This window comes from Helianthus annuus, chromosome 14 (genome assembly GCF_002127325.2).
Source record: "Helianthus annuus cultivar XRQ/B chromosome 14, HanXRQr2.0-SUNRISE, whole genome shotgun sequence".
NCBI lineage: Eukaryota > Viridiplantae > Streptophyta > Magnoliopsida > Asterales > Asteraceae > Helianthus > Helianthus annuus.
In genome coordinates, this window is record NC_035446.2 from 99247503 (window position 1) to 99268964 (window position 21462).

The 21462-nt window shown below is 41.0% G+C and overlaps 1 long non-coding RNA gene across 1 annotated transcript; it reads left to right on the plus strand.

Moving 5' to 3' along the window:
• Nucleotides 1-1410: 1410 nt before the first annotated feature.
• Nucleotides 1411-2955, plus strand: LOC110905622. The gene is made up of 3 exons (XR_002573278.1): nucleotides 1411-1451; nucleotides 2409-2482; nucleotides 2916-2955. It is a non-coding gene; the product is annotated as an uncharacterized LOC110905622 (long non-coding RNA).
• Nucleotides 2956-21462: the final 18507 nt, after the last annotated feature.

The window sequence follows — 21462 nt, forward strand, 5'->3', positions numbered from 1 at the left end:
AGACTGACGGTCAAACCGAGCGTACTATCCAAACCTTAGAGGATATGCTTCGTTCATGCGTAATAGATTTTGGTGGCAACTGGGATTCACACTTGCCTTTGGTCGAATTCTTGTACAATAACAGTTATCACGCGAGTATTCAAATGGCACCTTTCGAAGCATTGTATGGTCGCAAGTGCCGTTCGCCTATTTGTTGGCACGAGATTGGTCAAGCCCAAATCACCGGTCCCGAGCTTATACAAGAGACGACGGACAAGATTTTATAGGTTCGAGACAACTTATTGAAAGCCAGGAACCGACAAAAGAGTTACGCTGACAAAGGACGCAAACCTATGGAATTCGAGACAGGTGACTTCGTGCTTCTCAAGGTATCCCCTTGGAAAGGCGTGGTTCGATTTGGCAAGAAAGGGAAACTCGCACCTCGCTACGTTGGTCCTTTCAAAATTCTCGAGAGGATTGGCAAGGTTGCGTATAGACTGAACCTGCCTGAAGAACTCAGCAATGTACACCCTGTCTTCCATGTGTCCAACTTAAAGAAATGTTTAGCTGACGAAGGACTCCACGTTCCTCTTGAAGACTTGCAAGTCAACGAAACGCTTCACTTTGTAGAAAAACCGGTCGGAATCATGGACCAAGGAACCAAGCAATTGAGGCGCAGTCGAATTCCTATTGTCAAAGTTCGATGGGAAGGAAAACGTGGCGCTGAATTTACTTGGGAGCTCGAAAGCGAAATGAAATCGAAATATCCTCATCTTTTCCTCGAGTCTTCCTAAATTTCGGGACGAAATTTCCTAAAGGAGGGGAGACTGTAACGCCCTGTGTTTTTGTACTTTCTATTTATAGCTTGTCTTACTCGTGTTTCTAATTTTGGAAGCTTTGTATCATTGTACTCGTTCCTTTTAGTACTCGTTGTAAACTCGAGATTTTGATCATGAATGAAAACTTGCATTTCCTTGTTACATACTATACATACACCATAATACGATTAATCATGAGATCATTTGATACTTCTTTGTGATACTTACAAACATATGTTGAACTTGTAAATATGTGACATATACTTGTCACTTACAAACATGTTACATACTAGTACATTACACTTTTTACCTAGTTAAATCATGTTTTATTTCATATTTCACCTTGTTACAAGTTAGGGGAAACATTGTTGCATATTATTACACAACTTAACTAACAAAATTACTCATTATAATGTTTTAAAAAAATAAAAAAATAAAGAAATATGGCAGCCCCAATTCAGCAAAATTCAGCCCCATATAGTTGGGTTTTGTGGGCTAGTTTCAAGGTGTAACCCCTTCTAAACACTTCCAAAGCCCAACCCATTGAAACCCTAATCCTTCCCCCGATAAATACCACTTATAACCAGCCTCTCTACCACTTTTGCAACACTAAAAACTCTCAAAACATCCTCCAAACCGTAGCTGAAAGCAAAGGTTCGAGCAGATTGACACCCCTTCACGAAAATGAGCATAACTCACTCATTTCTTAACGAAATCACTTGATTCTTTTTCCTACTTACTTGGATAATCATGGGGTTCGATTCCTAGACTTCTCCTTGGAGAAATCAGACCTGGAAATGCCCCGAAATCGTCCATAAACTTTCTGTTTGTTTTTATGTTCATCAAAAACTTGTTAAAACCTATGTAACTTGTGTTCAACACATCTCATACCTATGTCCTAATGCTTACAACTTATCCCATGGTTGGTTAAGCTTAAAAACAAGGTTGAGACATTTAAAATCAGAGGATTAAACCTCATAAACTTGGTGTTTTGTTTAGGGTTTCAACCCACAAATCATGTCAAACATAGCCTTTGATACATGAGTGATTATGGAACAACTTGGGTTGTCCCAAACCTACAATCCTCACGTGATTTGATGATTTCTACTAGTTAGTTTACTTTACATACTTGTAATGACCTTAGTTCATGACCCTCCTTGGTTGTTTTTACATCAAGTGTAGTGGTGAACATCAAAGGGGTACCTAAATGGAAGTCTTGTCTTCCTACCCCATCCATGACACATACGACTCAACTTGAGGTAGCTAAATGAAGATGTAATCTTCTACCTCTTACTTGAATACTTGAACATTTGGACTTAATAATATGTGTATATTATACAACCTAAATACTATCTATGTACACTCGAACCTTTGATGTTGAAATCATTTTGTCAAAGTAGTAGGATAATCATCTAAGGACCTAAACCTTGCTATGATTCTTATGAGTGTTCAACTCATGAAATCATTATAACCCTCGTGGTTACCAAGTGTCATGCAAGTGTATTATGGGAAGATGAGTATTTTGATATAATATTTTATAACGTTTTCATGTCACTTAAATTCCGAATCTTCCGAATTCCCCAAACTCATACGCTTTGTTTCCTTGTGTAGAGAAACAAGGTGCTCCAACTAGCTAATTCAACCACCAACTTGCTCTCGGATTCTCAAGTCACAACTTGTAAACCGTGAGTATACTCGTATTTCCCCCTTTTTACTTTTACCACTTTTGGGGTGTAACATGTTTACTTATCAGAAACTTACACATGAACATTTTGCTTAAACACATGAACATTCCTATAACATGCTTGTATACGTGATGGCTTGATACTTTAAACTTGGGTGAAACTTATGTGTTGAATTTATCATTAACTTCGTACGAGCCAAACCGTGACATATGTAGCGCTATAGGATTAACGACCCGCCCTTTATCATCGGTAATGTCATGAGCATATTGCGTTTCCTTGGTTTGATATGTTAGACACATGCCATGTTTAAATGTTTATCTTGAATCACATGCTTGCTATGAGGAATTGTTCAAGACTTATCTTTTGCTATGTACGTATCAAACTTGTATACTCGCCTTTGCATTTGCATTGAATTATTTTAAACATGTTACAGGTTGATGAGGAAGATGCTAAGAAAAGAAGTAGCGTTGATGCCTAGATACACATATAGACGTTAGGGTTTAATATGTTGTATCAATTTTGTTATGTTATCATGTTATTTTTGTTAAACTTGTTGTATTTGAATTTCTTGTATTGTTGACTATTTGAAGTTATGAAATGAAATTGGGATTTTCTAAATATTGTCACAAATAGCGTTATGATGTCTCTAGCAATCTTCACACTTCGTCTCATCCCGATGTTTCCGCCATTGGTTGGGGTGTGACAGAACAGGTACAAATGAGGCTTAGAGTACTAAACATTAGTACTACTAAAGCCAGGACAGGAAAACCGAAGAATGAAACCTGTTTTTTTCAGCCTTGCAGACTGTCCACACGGGGTCGTGTCCAGCCGACATGCCCCCGTGTCCACCTCCCAGACCTGCTGTTTGTTTAGTTTTCTGCAGATTTTTACCAAACACGGGGTCGTGCCCAGCGAACACGCCCCCGTGTCCAACTTCTGTAAGTTTTCGTTACTGGCACCTGAACACGGGGCCGTGTCCATCCAGCACGGGGCCGTGTCCAGACTGCCAGTAACATAAAATTTTGCTTTTAACACCATTTTACACATTCAATCAACCTAAAAACTTATTTTTGGGACACATTGAGAACAATGTGTAATTTAAGTGTGGGGGGGATGCTAAAACCTTGAATTTTGCAAGTCCTAAACCTTCTCTTCTACCTATTTCATTTGGGAGTGAATAAAGCCACATTATAAAGAGTTTTGCTTGAGGACAAGCAAAGATTCAAGTGTGGGGGTATTTGATATGCGCAAAATGCAACATATAATTATATCAAATATGGCATAAAACTAACCCTTTTTTAGTACTAATGTTGGAAAAAGTGTGTTTTTGTCTTCCTTTTGTATTTTCAGGATTAAATGAGCTCCAATTAATAAAAGAAGCAAAAAGACAGCAAAATCTAACATAAATACAAGAAAAGGAACAAAAGTGGAATGCCCGACCCCTCAACAACATCTTCCCAAGCAAAACCAAGGACACAGAAGACTGAACACGCCCCGTGCTCAGCGAGCACGGGGCCGTGCCCAAGAAGCAGCAGAAAAGACAAACCTTTAGAAGCTTCTATTGCCCACCACGGGGCCGTGGCACGGGGGCGTGGTCAGACTCCTGCAGGCGCATTTATTGTAATTGCGAATTACAATTAATGAGGAGAGAGACAAGTGGGCACGGGGCCGTGCCCGAGCTTCTGTTCAGCCTATAAATAGGAGTGCTTGGAGACATTTCAACTCATCCCTTGGCACACCACCTTTCTCACACTTCACCCACCACCCACCACCACCATAACACCATCATCCACCACCATCATCCATTGTCCATCATAGAGTGTGTGAGTCGTCTCGGGATCCAAGATTGATCGTAAGAGTTCTTGACAATCAAAGGCCATGTTTGCCTAAGTCTCTTACATCACTTGGTGAAGACAAGTTTTTAGTGTAATACTTTTTATTTTTAATCTTTTGCACCTTTTAATTGGTTTTGTATTAATGACTTTAATTACTAGTTTCTTATGTTGAAGGTGATTCTTCCTTATCGTTTGTCTGTGGTGTCTTGGCATTATTTTACTGTCTATATAAAATAAAAGATTTTCACCATTCATATCTCCACAGTCTATATGGAGGTATGTTGGCTACCTGGTCGGGGGTTAAGGGAACGGTTTGGTAAGAATCTTGCCATTGTTCAGCGTTTAGAGGTCCTGCAAGGGACCTGGGTCAAATTTAGTAGGACCCCCTTCAATACCCAAAGGTATTGGATGGCGGGGGTCCAAACTCTTTGACCCCCTCATAAGTTAAACTACTATTAATACTATAACCCGGCTACTTAGGACTGTATCCCTGCTGACTCAGACTACTTAGTCGAGGGTAACGTCACCTTTAAAAGAGGGGCCTACCATAATTCGCATTAATAACTTAATTAATTATCTTTCAATAATCCGACCCTTTAGGATTGTATCTTTGCTGACTCAAACTACTGGGTTGAGGGTAACGTCACCTTCAAAAGAGGGGCCTACTACAATAACTAAGATAATCTCTTAAACAAGTGCAAAAGTGCGAAAATAATCAAAGGTTACACTAACACACGAGTCGGATACAAGTGATTCATCTTGTCTATCTGTTTTTATTTTTATTTTTATTTTCAGCATTTTAGTTAGTTTTATTTTCTTAGTTTAAAAATATTTTTTAACATTTTGGTTTGATTAGACGTTGAGGAAAAACCGGTACTAAAAGCTCTTGTGTCCTTGGACGACCTTGGTATCTTACCAACACTATACTACGTCCACGATGGGTGCACTTGCCCATATGTGTGTTTAGTGTTAGTAAATATCGTGTTTTATAAATTTAAAACTTGGCTAAAAGTGTAAAAAGGGCTTAAAATATACATCTAAAATATATAACAAACCTTGAATCCTAGAAGCTTTTCACCGATGGGGCTTCAAGCATTGAAGGGTCAGGGGCTGGGCTCATTTTGATCAACCCAGAAGGGATGGAATTCACATATGCTCTCCGTTTTGATTTTCAGACCACTAACAATGAAGCTGAATACGAGGCACTGATCGCCGGCTTAAGACTAGCCAAAGAAATGAAGGTCCAAAAGCTTGAAGTGTTCACAGATTCATTGCTGGTCTCAAGCCAAGTAAACGATAGCTATGTTGCAAAAGAGCCTAACATGAAAAAATACAGGGAGAAATCCAAAGAGCTGATGAAAACCTTCCAAGAATGCAACAGCAAGCAAATTCCCAGGTCCCAAAACAAAAAGGCGGATGCCTTGAGTAAGCTTGCATCTCTCACCTTTGCCCACCTTACCAAGAAGGTGTTGGTAGAAGTGCTAAGGGCCCCGTCAAGCGATGAATTGGAGGTTCAAGACGTAGTCACCGAGGAAGAACCAAATTGGATGACTCCAATCAATAAATTCCTTAAAAATGGTGAATTGCCAAGAGATCAAATAGAAGCCGAAAGGGTCAAGATCAAAGCAAGGCAATATGTGCTACAAGGAGAAACCCTTTACAAAAAGGGTTATCTTGCACCTCTGCTAAGATGTGTTGGTCCTGAGCAAAGTCAGTATTTGATCAAAGAAATTCACGAAGGTATATGCGGAGCCCATTTTGGTGCTAGGTCGGTGGTTGCAAAACTCATGAACCTTGGGTATGTTTGGCCCTCGATGCATCGAGATACCAGTGAGCAGTTGAGAAAATGTGATGCCTGCCAGATTCATGCACCAATCCCAAAAAGTCCCAAGCATAACCTCGTCCCAATAACCTCAGCACGGCCATTCTATAAATGGGGGATGGACATTGTCGGTCCATTTCCCCCAAGCAAAGGCGGATTAAAATTCTTACTGGTGGCCATAGATTATTTCACCCAGTGGCCGAAGGTTAAACCACTTGCAAAGATCACGGGCAAGCATGTAACGCTCCGCATTTTCGAACCTTTATTATTTTAGCAAGTCGTGTTGTACCTTCCATATTTAGACTCTTGTACTCTCTTTGTAATCTACTTTCGTTTCGTTTGTAATTCGAGACTATTGATCATAATGAGAACGAAACTATTTTGTGTAATCATCTTATGTGTAATTGATAAACAATTCTTGTTTGAACGAAATAATATTCAAGGATTCTCGATTCTATATTTATCGACACTTGACACTCATTAAACTAATTGAAATTGTTAACATGACGAGATTCGGATCCTAAATCTCGAAACACGAAAGCTTTATGAAACGAATAATCGTTTAAAGATTTTTTTTATATATAAATATGGTTATTTATCGCTCCTATTTTAATTAGTTAATTAAGTTAATTAATATTAGTATATAAAAAAAATTATTTTATAATATCTAGTTAGTCCCGTTTAAAAATTAAATTTAGTAAACTAACTTAGTTAGTTTAAAACTATAAAGGTAGTCTTCTTTCTTTTTATAATATAACATTGTTATTTAAAGTCAAGGGTGGTTTGTGCAATTACTAAAAGTGTAAGGTTATGTTTAAATAAAAAAAAGGAAACAAAATGCTGAAGACCCCAGGATTCGAACCTGGGTCTCCAGCCAAACCAACACACAAACTAACCGCTGGGCTGCAGCCTTCTGATGGTTGTAAATCCGGCCCAAATATGATTTAAACACTCCTTAAAAGGCCTGATCAGCGCGACCAGACCCTTTAGCTCGCTGTTTGAGCGGGATTTTGGGTTTGTTTTGAGTTTTAAACATGTTATAACATTAAATACTCAACCACAACCTAACCTAAACCCTCTCCTATAAATACACATCCCTTCCAAGCTCAAAACACTTTACAAACACTCTCTAATCTCTCCAAAATCACTCTCAAAACTCTTGCAAATCAGAAATTCGGGCAGATTCATACCTCTTTACAAAAGTAGGCATAACTTGCTCAAAACTCAACCAAATTACTTGATTCTTCTTCCTATTTGCTTGGTTAATCATGGAGTTTGATTCCTTGACTTCTCCTTGGAGAAATCAGACCTGGAATTGCTCCGAAATTGACCAAAAACTTTCTGTTTTGTTACAAACTTATGCAAACTTCATCCAACTTGTGTTTAACACATCTCATACCAATGTCCTAATGCTTACAACCTCTCTTATGGTTGGTTAAGCTTAAAAATATGGTTGAGACACTTAAATCAGAGGTTAAAACCTCACAAACTTTCTGTTTTAATTAGGGTTTTACCCACAAGTAGTGTTCAAGTGTGAAACTTGATGTATGTGTGATGGTTGGTTTAGCCTAGGCTATCCTTCATAAGAATCCACTCATTACTTGATGTTTTTCTATAGATTAGTTGTTGTTATTACCTTAATACTTGTATGTTCATGACCCTCCTTGTTGTTTATAACAACAAGTGTAGTGGTGAACAATAGAGGTGCCTAAATGGAAGCTTGTTCTTCCTACCTCATGTATGAACTCTATGTCACAAAGAGGTACCTAAATGGAGACATTAATCTCCTACCTCATGCTTGAATATTAAGACTTGTAATCTATACTATCTAAGTTAACCTATATGTATATACCTAAGTAACTAAACTTGATGATAACATAATAGTTACTTGTTAAGAATATGTTACATCATCTATGACCATGCCCTTGTTACGACTCTAATGGATCCTTGAATCCATGAAATCATACCAACTCTTTTGAGTTTAATAGTGTGACAACTCGTAACTCGAACCTACTTTTGTGTAACGTTACGTGTTTAAATGAATTATTTAAATTGAATGAATGCATGATTTTGTTATATGGTATGTATATCAATTGAATTACCCGATTGCACAAGTCCATGTGGGCCGGTCGCACAAGCCCTTATGGACTCCACATGAACCGAATGGGCAGCCATGTTGGGTTCGGCCCATCATGTTGTTTGATTAGCACTAGGATATTGTAACCACCTCACAATTGTTACCAAAGCACAACACACAAACCCTAACACTCCCCTCTAGAAGCCGGCGACCTCCCCATCCCTCGAAGTTCTTCTTGATTTCATTCCCTCTCTCAATCGGTTAGTGAATTATGTTTTGTTACAAGGTGTTATGATTCGTGTTTTGATATTATGGTTAGAATGGTAGACATGATAAGGAACCGTATGTGATGTTCTTGTTAATCGGCCCACATATAGGTTGAAGGATGATGATCATGAAATCGTTTTGTTATGAATGTTAGTGATTCATGATGCATGCTAATATGTTTCGGTATGATGATTATTGTTCTTGTTGATTTTGACTCGGCTAGGATTCACATGAACTGGATGCGAGAATAGTTGTTTGAATATGTTGTGATAATTGTTCATATGAATCGGCTTAGGGTTCATAAGAAAAGTTGAGATAAAACCCTTGTTTGATCTATATTAGATTAATCACATGTTTGAAAGTTGTTAATTGATAAGACTAGATAAGGAAACTGATAAATTGGCTGTAACCGAATTGCTTGATTATTGGGATGATTGAACACAAATCGCACAAAGCCCTTAGCCGTACAAGAAGCCCTGGTCGCACAATAGCACATGATCGAAAGATCACACAACATCTTGTGGATCGCACAAGATGTTGGGCCACACTCAAAGGTCTGATCTGTTAACGTTACTGGGCCCAAGTCCGTAGTCGCACAATATGTCCACTCGCACAAGCTTCCTAATCGCACAAGAACTAGCGAGTCGCACAAGTGTTATGTTACCAACTATTAGGCCGGGTGTGTAGTTGGGCTGGGTAATCAGATCGCACAACCCAAGCAGATCGCACAAGTCTGCTTGGATCGCACAAGGCCACATATATGTGACTGATTGGGCCGGACAGTCATTGGGTTGGGCCTGTCCGATCGCACAAATCCAACGAATCGCACAACTTATACATTTCCACTTTGGGCCGCATGTGTTTGGGCTGTTTATCTATTTGGGCCGATTACCAGTGGGCTTACCTAATCGCACGTTGTTTGATTGTTAAAGTGTTGCCATGACCTATACGTGTTTGTAACGTGTTAACCTTGTGTGAAACATACGTGCTTTACCTGAACCAAACCTGACTTGTATGGTAATCCTGTTAGGACGTGCTTGATCACCTTTAAGTCAAGTACCTTTGGTATAATCTGCCGAGCAATCCCAGGTGAGTTCATTGCATTTTCTCAAGCATGCGTCCCGGTGGTTTGGGACAACTGGTAAACATTTGGAAGGGAAAACATTGGGTAAACAACTTAATCGGTTTTGGTTATTGCCTGGAGGGCAATGGGGGTAATTAGTTGATAGCGCTATTAGGTGGGAAACCTCACACCGGGCCGTAAGGACGGGCGTGAACTAATTATCTGGATAGGGCTATGGTTGTTAGAGGCACACTCCTCGGATACATATGGGCACACTCCCTAGGGTATCTAACGATGGCAACATAGCAAACAAGGGGTACCCACTCCCCGGATACACATGGGCACACTCCCTAGGGTATCTAACATGAGCAACAGCGTAACGCAACATTGAATCGCATTAACATACTTCTGGTAACTCAACACGTTAACAAAACCTTGAACTCACCAGCGTAGTCTGACACACTTGTTTGCATGCTTGTAGGTCGTTAATCTTGGAACATGGACTTGCTATCTGGGCGTGCTGGAGTGGTCATGGATCGAAGCTACTGGATTATTTATAATTGATACATTGGTTTTAAGTTTATGTTGAAACAATTACTAAACGACTTATCATATGCTTCCGCTACATAACTCTTGGGAATTAATATTGTGTTGACATTTAATCTCGTCTATTAATGACATGTTTTATTTAAGTGTTTACTATTGGTTCAATGTGATTGGTGGCTCAGACTCTGATGTGTAACACGCCTTGCGGGGTTTCCGCAGGTGGTATTTTGGGGGTGTTACAGTTTGGTATCAGAGCCACTGGTTATAGTGAACTAGGTTTTAAAACGTTTTGTAAAACCAGACTATAACCGAACAACTTCGAAAATCGATCATGACACTCAACTCCAGATTGCAAGGTTCGTCTCTCTCACTTTATACATTACTTGCTTAGCAGTCACACACTCACAACGTATATCAACTGGAACATCTAACACCATAGTGACTTGATAGTGTGACACTACTCTTCGACTCATGTAAACCATAGACCTGTAATACCATCTGTTGTGTTATTTGAACGGGAGAAACTTCGAGCGCAAGCTAAGAGGCACTGAGATAAGCATGCAAATCGCCTTATTATTATGGGTGCACACTTAATAATAACGTGGGGTGCATGCAAGTCCCAGTGAGGCTTATCGAGCATGAGAAGGGTTCTGCCTTACTATGTGTGAACTTGGTAGTACGTAAATATCAGTATGATCCTTGACTCCTATCTCATTTCGATTTCTAAATCGGTTTATTCCCAACTATAGAAACATGAGTGGACGAGGACACGGACGTGGCAACATCAACATGACTCAGGCTGAGTTGACTGACCTAATCAATACCCGCGTGGCTGAGGCTTTAGCAGCCTATCAAGCTGGTACGGAATGTACCAAGTACTCTCTACTCTTATACCACGTACACGTCTTTTCATTTCTATAATGTGTTTCCTCCCGTTATTTAGGTCAACAAGCGCAACCTCAACCTAACCAGCCTGCTTGTACGTTCAAAATGTTTATGGACTGCAAGCCACAGACCTTCACCGGGACTGAAGGGGCTGTGGGACTCCTAAGATGGTTCGAAAAAGCAGAGTCTGTGTTTGCTATCTGTAACTGTCCCGCTGGGGACAGGGTGAAATATGCTGCGGGTACCTTGGCTGATGGTGCCCTAACATGGTGGAACGCCCAAGTACAGTTGTTGGGCATCGAGGCAGCGAATGCCACAACTTGGGAAGACTTTAAAGAACTGATCAGGGAGGAGTACTGTCCTCGGGACGAGGTCCAGAAGCTGGAAAACGAATACTACGACTTGAGGATGGTTGGATCTGAAGTCGAAGCGTATGTGAAGCGATCGTATGAACTGGCCGACATGTGTCCAAACTTATCCCGGCCTATGTCTCGGAGGATTGAGTTATTCATCAAAGGGTTGCCTCCGCGTGTGAAGAGCTTGGTCACTGCAGCCCATCTCAATGATTTGACACAGATCGTTCGTCCGACTCACAAGATTGTGGATCAAGAGGTGGAAAGCGATTCGTTGCCCCCGCGTATCTCGGCCACTAAAGCTGCTACACCCACTGCCACTGCGTCCGCTAGTGATAACAAGCGGAAGTGGAGTGATTATGACAAAGCATCCAGTGCTGGTCAGACTCAGAAAAGGCCAGACAACAGCAACCGCAACATCAGCCAGTCGTCTTCTGTCAATCAAGGCCAGGGAAGTGGCCACAGCCAGGGTTCGTATGCAGGGAAGAAGCCACGATGTAACAAGTGTGGCTATCATCATTTCGGGTCGTGTACTCGGAAGTGTGACAGGTGTGGTTAGGCGGGCCATGAGGCCAGGGATTGTAGGGCCCCACAGCCTAAACACCAGCAGCAACAAAACCAGCAGAATCAGAGACAACAGGGACAACCACCCCAGCAGAACCAGGGTTTCAGGAAGGGGTGCTATCAGTGTGGTGACGAGGGCCACTTTAAGCGGGATTGCCCTCAGTTAAACCAGAACGCTAACGATAACAACCGCCCGAATAACAACAATGCTGGGAACAACAACAACAACAACGGCAACAACGGGGGTAATGGTGCTCGGGGCAGAGTGTTTCAGCTTGGAGCAGGGGATGCCAGGAATGACGGCAACGTTGTAACTGGTATGTTTCCTGTTAACAATCGTATTGCTTCTGTATTATTTGATTCGGGTGCCGATTGGAGTTACGTGTCCCTAGAGTTTAGTCAACGATTAGGGATAACCCCAACACCTTTAGAGGTTAAACAAGTAGTAGAACTAGCAGATGGTAAGACGATAGAAGCCTCAAATGTCCTTTTTGGATGCAAACTAGATCTCGTGGGTCAGGTATTTGACATTGACCTCCTTCCCGTTACGCTCGGTAGTTTTGACATAGTGGTAGGCTTGGATTGGTTGTCTAAGCACCAAGCAGAAATCCTGTGTAAGGAGAAGATTGTGCGTATTCCTCTCCCTGAGGGAGAGTCACTGTTAGTTCAAGGGCATCGTAGTGGGACGATGGTTGGGATTATCACGGCCATGCGTGCACAACAGTATCTACAAAAGGGGTATCCTGCACTGTTAGCGTTAGTTACCAACGCTCAGTCTGAAGAGAGTAAGATCGAGGATCTACCAGTGGTGCGAGAATTTGCTGATGTATTCCCAGAGGAGCTACCAGGGTTACCTCCTCACCGTCAAGTAGAATTTCAGATTGATCTTGCACCGGGAGCGGCTCCAATTGCTCGAGCTCCTTACCGGTTAGCACCTGGAGAGTTACAGGAACTGTCCAATCAATTGCAGGAGTTGTTGGATAGGGGTTTCATTCGACCCAGTTCGTCGCCTTGGGGAGCCCCAGTTTTGTTCGTAAAGAAGAAAGACGGGTTATTCCGTATGTGTATCGACTATCGAGAGCTCAACAAGGTGACCATTAAGAACCGCTATCCGTTACCACGCATCGACGACTTGTTCGACCAGTTGCAAGGGTCAAGTTTCTATTCAAAGATCGACTTAAGGTCGGGTTATCACCAGGTAAGGGTTAGGGAAGAGGATGTTCCCAAGACAGCCTTTCGAACGCGCTACGGACACTATGAGTTTTTGGTCATGCCGTTTGGATTGACCAATGCACCAGCGGTTTTCATGGATCTCATGAACCGCGTATGCAAGCCATATCTCGACGAGTTTGTTATAGTGTTCATTGACGACATCTTAGTCTATTCCAAGAACAAGGAAGATCACGAGCGTCACCTACGTCTCATCTTGGAACTCTTGAGAAGGGAGCAGTTGTATGCGAAATTTTCTAAGTGCGACTTTTGGATTCGAGAAGTGCACTTCCTTGGGCATGTTGTTAACGAGATAGGGATACATGTGGATCCTGCGAAGGTGGATGCAGTTAAGAATTGGGCGGCACCAAAGACTCCGTCTGAGGTGCGACAATTTCTTGGTCTCGCAGGGTATTATCGAAGGTTCATAAAAGATTTCTCGAAAATCGCGCAACCTCTCACCTCGCTGACACAGAAGAACACAACGTACTCTTGGGGAACGAAGCAGGAAGAGGCCTTCCAAGTTCTGAAGCAGAAACTTTGCAGTGCACCGATCTTGTCTTTACCAGAGGGCACCGAAGATTTTGTGGTATATTGTGACGCGTCAATTCAGGGTCTCGGTTGCGTGTTGATGCAACGCGAGAAGGTAATAGCTTATGCTTCTCGTCAGCTGAAGGTGCACGAGAAGAACTACACGACGCACGACTTGGAGTTAGGAGCGGTGGTATTTGCGTTGAAGATTTGGAGGCACTATCTGTACGGTACCAAATGCACCATCTACACCGACCATAGGAGTCTCCAGCACATCTTTGACCAGAAAGAGTTGAATATGCGACAACGACGATGGGTGGAGTTATTGAACGATTATGAATGTGCCATCAAGTATCATCCGGGCAAGGCGAACGTTGTAGCTGACGCCCTCAGCAGAAAGGATAATGCACCTAGGCGTGTGCGAGCATTGCAACTCACGATTCAGTCCAACCTCCCTTCCCAGATACGAGACGCTCAGTTGGAAGCGTTGAAACCAGAGAACGTTCGAGCTGAAGCTTTACGTGGCTCGAGACAACGACTAGAACAGAAGGGAGACGGTGCTTACTACGTAACCGGACGCATCTGGGTTCCACTCTATGGTGACTTACGAGAACTCGTAATGGAAGAGGCACATAAATCACGCTACTCTGTACATCCTGGATCAGATAAGATGTACCATGGCTTGAAAACTACCTACTGGTGGCCCAGCATGAAGGCTCATATAGCAACCTACGTCAGCAAATGTTTGACTTGTGCTAAAGTCAAAGCAGAACATCAAAAGCCCTCAGGTCTACTGCAGCAACCAGAGATACCCACATGGAAGTGGGAACAGATCGCTATGGATTTCGTGACAGGACTACCAAGAACTCAGGCTGGGAATGACACTATTTGGGTGATTGTTGATCGCCTCACGAAATCAGCACACTTCCTAGCAATCAAGGAAACAGACAAGTTTTCTCAGCTGGCAGCAGTGTATCTTAAGGAAGTGGTTTCTAGGCATGGAGTGCCAACTTCTATCATTTCGGACCGTGATCCGCGTTTCACTTCAGAGTTATGGCAGTCAATGCATAAATCGTTTGGTTCCCAACTCGACATGAGTACCGCTTATCACCCGCAGACAGATGGTCAAAGCGAGCGCACCATCCAGACACTTGAAGATATGCTTCGGGCATGCGTACTCGACTTTGGAAAAGGATGGGAGAAGCACCTACCGTTGATAGAATTCTCCTACAACAACAGCTACCATTCAAGTATTAAGGCAGCTCCGTTCGAAGCACTGTACGGACGGAAATGTCGTTCACCTCTCTGTTGGCATGAGGTGGGGGATAGTCAGATCACAGGACCTGAGTTTGTTCTCGAGGCATCAGAAAGCATTGTGCAGATCCGAAACCGTATGGCCGCAGCTCGCGATCGTCAGAAAAGCTACGCTGACAAGCGTAGTAAACCGCTGGAATTTGAAGTTAATGATCGCGTTATGTTAAAGGTTTCACCCTGGAAGGGTGTGGTGCGTTTTGGTAAACGCGGCAAACTAAACCCTCGTTATGTGGGACCGTTCAAAATTCTGGAACGAATTGGAAAAGTGGCCTACAGGTTGGAATTACCTGCTGAGTTGGGTAATGTCCATGATGTATTTCACGTATCGCAGCTAAAGAAGTGTTTGGTCGATGAAACACTAGTAGTACCATTTCAAGAGCTGAAGATAGACGACAAATTGCAGTTTGTCGAAGAACCAATTGAAATTATGGATCGGGAGGTTAAAGTTCGTAAACACAGTCGTATACCGATTGTGAGAGTTCGTTGGAACTCAAGACGTGGTCCAGAGTTCACGTGGGAACGCGAGGACCAGATGAAACTTAAGTATCCACATCTGTTCCCCAATGACCAGTCAAAACCTAGCGAACCCACTGTTGATGCAACTGGTGAATTTCGGGACGAAATTCCCATTCAAGTGGGGGATGATGTGACACCCCAGGAAAACTAGTAAACAATATAGCTTTCGTTAGTGAGTGCGTACCAAATTTCGGGACGAAATTTCCTGTTAGTTGGGGATACTGTGACAACTCGTAACTCGAACCTACTTTTGTGTAACGTTACGTGTTTAAATGAATTATTTAAATTGAATGAATGCATGATTTTGTTATATGGTATGTATATCAATTGAATTACCCGATTGCACAAGTCCATGTGGGCCGGTCGCACAAGCCCTTATGGACTCCACATGAACCGAATGGGCAGCCATGTTGGGTTCGGCCCATCATGTTGTTTGATTAGCACTAGGATATTGTAACCACCTCACAATTGTTACCAAAGCACAACACACAAACCCTAACACTCCCCTCTAGAAGCCGGCGACCTCCCCATCCCTCGAAGTTCTTCTTGATTTCATTCCCTCTCTCAATCGGTTAGTGAATTATGTTTTGTTACAAGGTGTTATGATTCGTGTTTTGATATTATGGTTAGAATGGTAGACATGATAAGGAACCGTATGTGATGTTCTTGTTAATCGGCCCACATATAGGTTGAAGGATGATGATCATGAAATCGTTTTGTTATGAATGTTAGTGATTCATGATGCATGCTAATATGTTTCGGTATGATGATTATTGTTCTTGTTGATTTTGACTCGGCTAGGATTCACATGAACTGGATGCGAGAATAGTTGTTTGAATATGTTGTGATAATTGTTCATATGAATCGGCTTAGGGTTCATAAGAAAAGTTGAGATAAAACCCTTGTTTGATCTATATTAGATTAATCACATGTTTGAAAGTTGTTAATTGATAAGACTAGATAAGGAAACTGATAAATTGGCTGTAACCGAATTGCTTGATTATTGGGATGATTGAATACAAATCGCACAAAGCCCTTAGCCGTACAAGAAGCCCTGGTCGCACAATAGCACATGATCGAAAGATCACACAACATCTTGTGGATCGCACAAGATGTTGGGCCACACTCAAAGGTCTGATCTGTTAACGTTACTGGGCCCAAGTCCGTAGTCGCACAATATGTCCACTCGCACAAGCTTCCTAATCGCACAAGAACTAGCGAGTCGCACAAGTGTTATGTTACCAACTATTGGGCCGGGTGTGTAGTTGGGCTGGGTAATCAGATCGCACAACCCAAGCAGATCGCACAAGTCTGCTTGGATCGCACAAGGCCACATATATGTGACTGATTGGGCCGGACAGTCATTGGGTTGGGCCTGTCCGATCGCACAAATCCAACGAATCGCACAACTTATACATTTCCACTTTGGGCCGCATGTGTTTGGGCTGTTTATCTATTTGGGCCGATTACCAGTGGGCTTACCTAATCGCACGTTGTTTGATTGTTAAAGTGTTGCCATGACCTATACGTGTTTGTAACGTGTTAACCTTGTGTGAAACATACGTGCTTTACCTGAACCAAACCTGACTTGTATGGTAATCCTGTTAGGACGTGTTTGATCACCTTTAAGTCAAGTAACTTTGGTATAATCTGCCGAGCAATCCCAGGTGAGTTCATTGCATTTTCTCAAGCATGCGTCCCGGTGGTTTGGGACAACTGGTAAACATTTGGAAGGGAAAACATTGGGTAAACAACTTAATCGGTTTTGGTTATTGCCTGGAGGGCAATGGGGGTAATTAGTTGATAGCGCTATTAGGTGGGAAACCTCACACCGGGCCGTAAGGACGGGCGTGAACTAATTATCTGGATAGGGCTATGGTTGTTAGAGGCACACTCCTCGGATACATATGGGCACACTCCCTAGGGTATCTAACGATGGCAACATAGCAAACAAGGGGTACCCACTCCCCGGATACACATGGGCACACTCCCTAGGGTATCTAACATGAGCAACAGCGTAACGCAACATTGAATCGCATTAACATACTTCTGGTAACTCAACATGTTAACAAAACCTTGAACTCACCAGCGTAGTCTGACACACTTGTTTGCATGCTTGTAGGTCGTTAATCTTGGAACATGGACTTGCTATATGGGCGTGCTGGAGTGGTCATGGATCGAAGCTACTGGATTATTTATAATTGATACATTGGTTTTAAGTTTATGTTGAAACAATTACTAAACGACTTATCATATGCTTCCGCTACATAACTCTTGGGAATTAATATTGTGTTGACATTTAATCTCGTCTATTAATGACATGTTTTATTTAAGTGTTTACTATTGGTTCAATGTGATTGGTGGCTCAGACTCTGATGTGTAACACGCCTTGCGGGGTTTCCGCAGGTGGTATTTTGGGGGTGTTACAAATAGTGTCAAGAACAAGAGTTATGTGTACAAGATGATTATTTTCACTTATGTTATTTTTATACATTTTAAACTCCGAATCTATAATCTTCCGATTTCCCCAAACTCACACACCTTTGCTTTCCCGTGTAGAAGGACAAGGTGCTCCAAACTAATCCATCCACCAACTTGCTCTCGGAACTTCAAGTCACGACTTGTAAACCGTGAGTATACTCGATCCCTTTTTCCCCTTTACACTTTGGGATGCAACATGTATACCTATTCAAAACAACTTTTATGCTTAAACAAAACATACTCTATCTATGAACGTGACATGAAACTATTATGAATATTTGCTATGCTTGTATGCTCTATGAACGATTTGGAACGTTATATGCTCATTAACTTTGCTAGCCCACCTTAACAATTATAGCGCTACAGGATTAACGCCCCGCCCGCTATTCTAATTGGGTATTGTTAAGTTAAACATTACCACCCCGCTGAACGATTGGGATTAGGCTATTTTTATGCGTTGTATTCATGGGTTTGATCATATTGTACGCCAAAAATTGCATTGCTAGTAAATTTATTCACTTAGTAACATGTTGGATATGAGTTTTATTCTATTATGCTATGTAGTCAAACTTGTATACTCGCCTTTGCTTTTGCATTGAACTCTATTTTAATACATGTTGCAGGTTAATTATTGAGACGATACTCAAGACGAAACAAGATTTAGGGTGGACTAGATACACACCTAGATTAATCTATCTTTGTTGTTATGTTACAATTTGAAACTATGTTGTTATTTCTATTTGAATCTTGTATGACAATTTAGTATTGAAATGAAATTTGAATTTAATTAAATATTGTCACATAGTGTTATGACGTCTCTAGCAATCTATACACACTTCGTCTCATCCCGATGTTTCCGCCATCGGTTGGGGTGTGACAGATTGGTATCAAAGCCATAACTATAGGGAATTAGGAAAAATTGCCATGCTTTTGCCCTAATCTATAGTTCTAGGAAATTTTGTCTCTTATTTGTTGTTTAAAACTTTTGTGCTCTACCATGCATGCTTCCTAGCTATACTTTCTATTAAAATTTTGTGCCTTTCCTAAGGCTAACACTAATACACTTATGCTATTTTTATACTCTTGTAACACCAACGAGAAGAATTTACCAAAATAGGCGTGAAACCCACAATTTGGTAAACGACTCTCATTCTACCTTTAATCTATTTTGCACGAAATTTCACCATTAAGCTAGGAGTGACATCCACAACTTAATGGTAATTTCCATTTCAACTCTAGTGGACCCTCGTCAAAGTGTCAAAATTTTATTTTGATCGACGAGTACCAACCACATTTAGGGTACGAAATCGTCAAGTTAGGGGTGAAACCCGCATCTCGTCGATTAAGTCCCATTCCTCGATTTTTATTCTCGCCAAAGTCCCGAATGTTTCAATCATTTAGAGATGTGTAGTAACCGGAAGGGTAAGATACCGTTAATCGCTTCTCGACGAGAGTATCTTACTTATAGGCCAAAGCACAATATCTCTAATTCGAAAGAACTTTCGACCCACTTTGGAATAGTCGACGTTTCTCTACCCGAAACAATCCAATGTTTTATTGAGCCTCTCTTTTATGTATCTCAATTTACATGTGATTTTATACTTGAACGTTCATTCATTTCCAAATGTCGTTTTAATCATTTCGCACGTTATCGCAATCACAAACAATAATAATCCCTCGTGAACAAACTAAATTTACAATGCTTTCGTTTATTCATGTTATGCTATTCATGACTATGCTATATGAAATGTTTAAACTTTTATGCTATGTAAATCAAGTTGAACCTTTTATGCTATGTGAACCTTTATGCTATGTGAACCTCTATGCTATGTTATCAATTTCGTTTTCTTAAACAAACATTATGACCAAGTCTCACCTATTCGTTCTTTTGAATCTTAGATGTCTTCTCGTCACTCAAACGCGTCTAGGTAGTCAAAGTCTCGCTCCACCAAGAAGATGATGGCTTTCATGGCCGATCAATTTGCTCGCGTCGTTCCAAAGGTCATTTCCGAGATTCGAGCCTCTGAAACTCCTCACTCTTCCGTCGACTCTTGTCACACCCCAACCAATGGCGGAAACATCGGGATGAGACGAAGTGTGAAGATTGCTCGAGACATCATAACGCTATTAGTGACATTAATTTAATAATCCAATTTTCATTTCATGGATAGATTGTCAAACATACAAGGAAATTCAAATAACAACATGTTCAAAGGAAATACGTAACAACATAATCGAAATTTGATACAACATATTAAACCTAACGTCTAAAGTGTGTATCTAGGCATCGTGCTACCTCTTTCATTTCATCATCATCAACCTGTAACATGTTTAAAATACAATTCAATGCAAAAGCAAAGGCGAGTATACAAGTTTGGTACATACATAGCATAAGATAAAAGTGTGAACAATCCCTCATAACAAGCATGCGATTCAAGATAAACATTAAATATGGCATGTGTCTAACATATCAAACCAAGAAAACGCAACTTGCTCATGACATAACCAAAGTTTCAGTAGAGGCGGGTCGTTAATCCTATAGCGCTACATATGTCACGGTTTGGCTCGTACGAAGTTAATGATAAGTTCAACACATAAGAATCACCCAAATTTAAAGTATCAAGCCATCACATATACAAGCATGTTATAGGAATGTTCATGTGTTTAGACAAAAGTTCATGTGTAAGTTTCAATAGGTAAACATGTTACACCCCAAAAGTGGTAAAAGTAAAAAGGGGAAAAATGCGAGTATACTCACAAATTTGCATATGCTTTCCGATTATCCAATGTGACGAAGTTGATGAGGTTAGAAGGTTGAATATGTTCGTTTAGGAATTTAGGAAGTTAAAACACAAGAATATATGTATTCGAAAGTAATCATCCTTTAACATCAAGTACTTGTTCTTGACACTATGAAACCTCAAGGGTGAATGTTTTCATGAGTAGTATACTCATTAGAATCGTAACAAGTCTTATGTCTTGGATGATGTATTCTAATACTTTGACGAATGAACACAAGTCCACCATCAAGGATTCGAATAGTAAATATATGTATATGTATTATGTAGTCCAATAATCAAGCATGAGGTAGAAGATAAATCTTCATTTAGGTACCTCTATTGTGTCATAGAATTCATGTAGGAGGTAGGAAGAACAAGCTTCCATTTAGGTACCTCTTATGGTTCACCACTACACTTGATGTAAAAACATACAAGGAGGGTCATGAACTAAGATTAATACAATAATGTAAACAATCTATGCTATGAGAAATCATCAAATCATGGGAGGATTGTATGTTTGGACAACCCAAGTTGTTCCATAATCACTCATGCATCAAAGTCTAAGTTTGACATGACTTGTGGGTTAAAACCCTAACCAAAACACCAAGTTTATGAGGTTTAATCCTCTGATTTTAAGTGTCTCAACCATGTTTTTAAGCTTACCCAACCATAGGAGAGGTTGTAAGCATTAGGACATTGGTGTGAGATGTGTTAGACACAAGTTGGATAAGAAATAA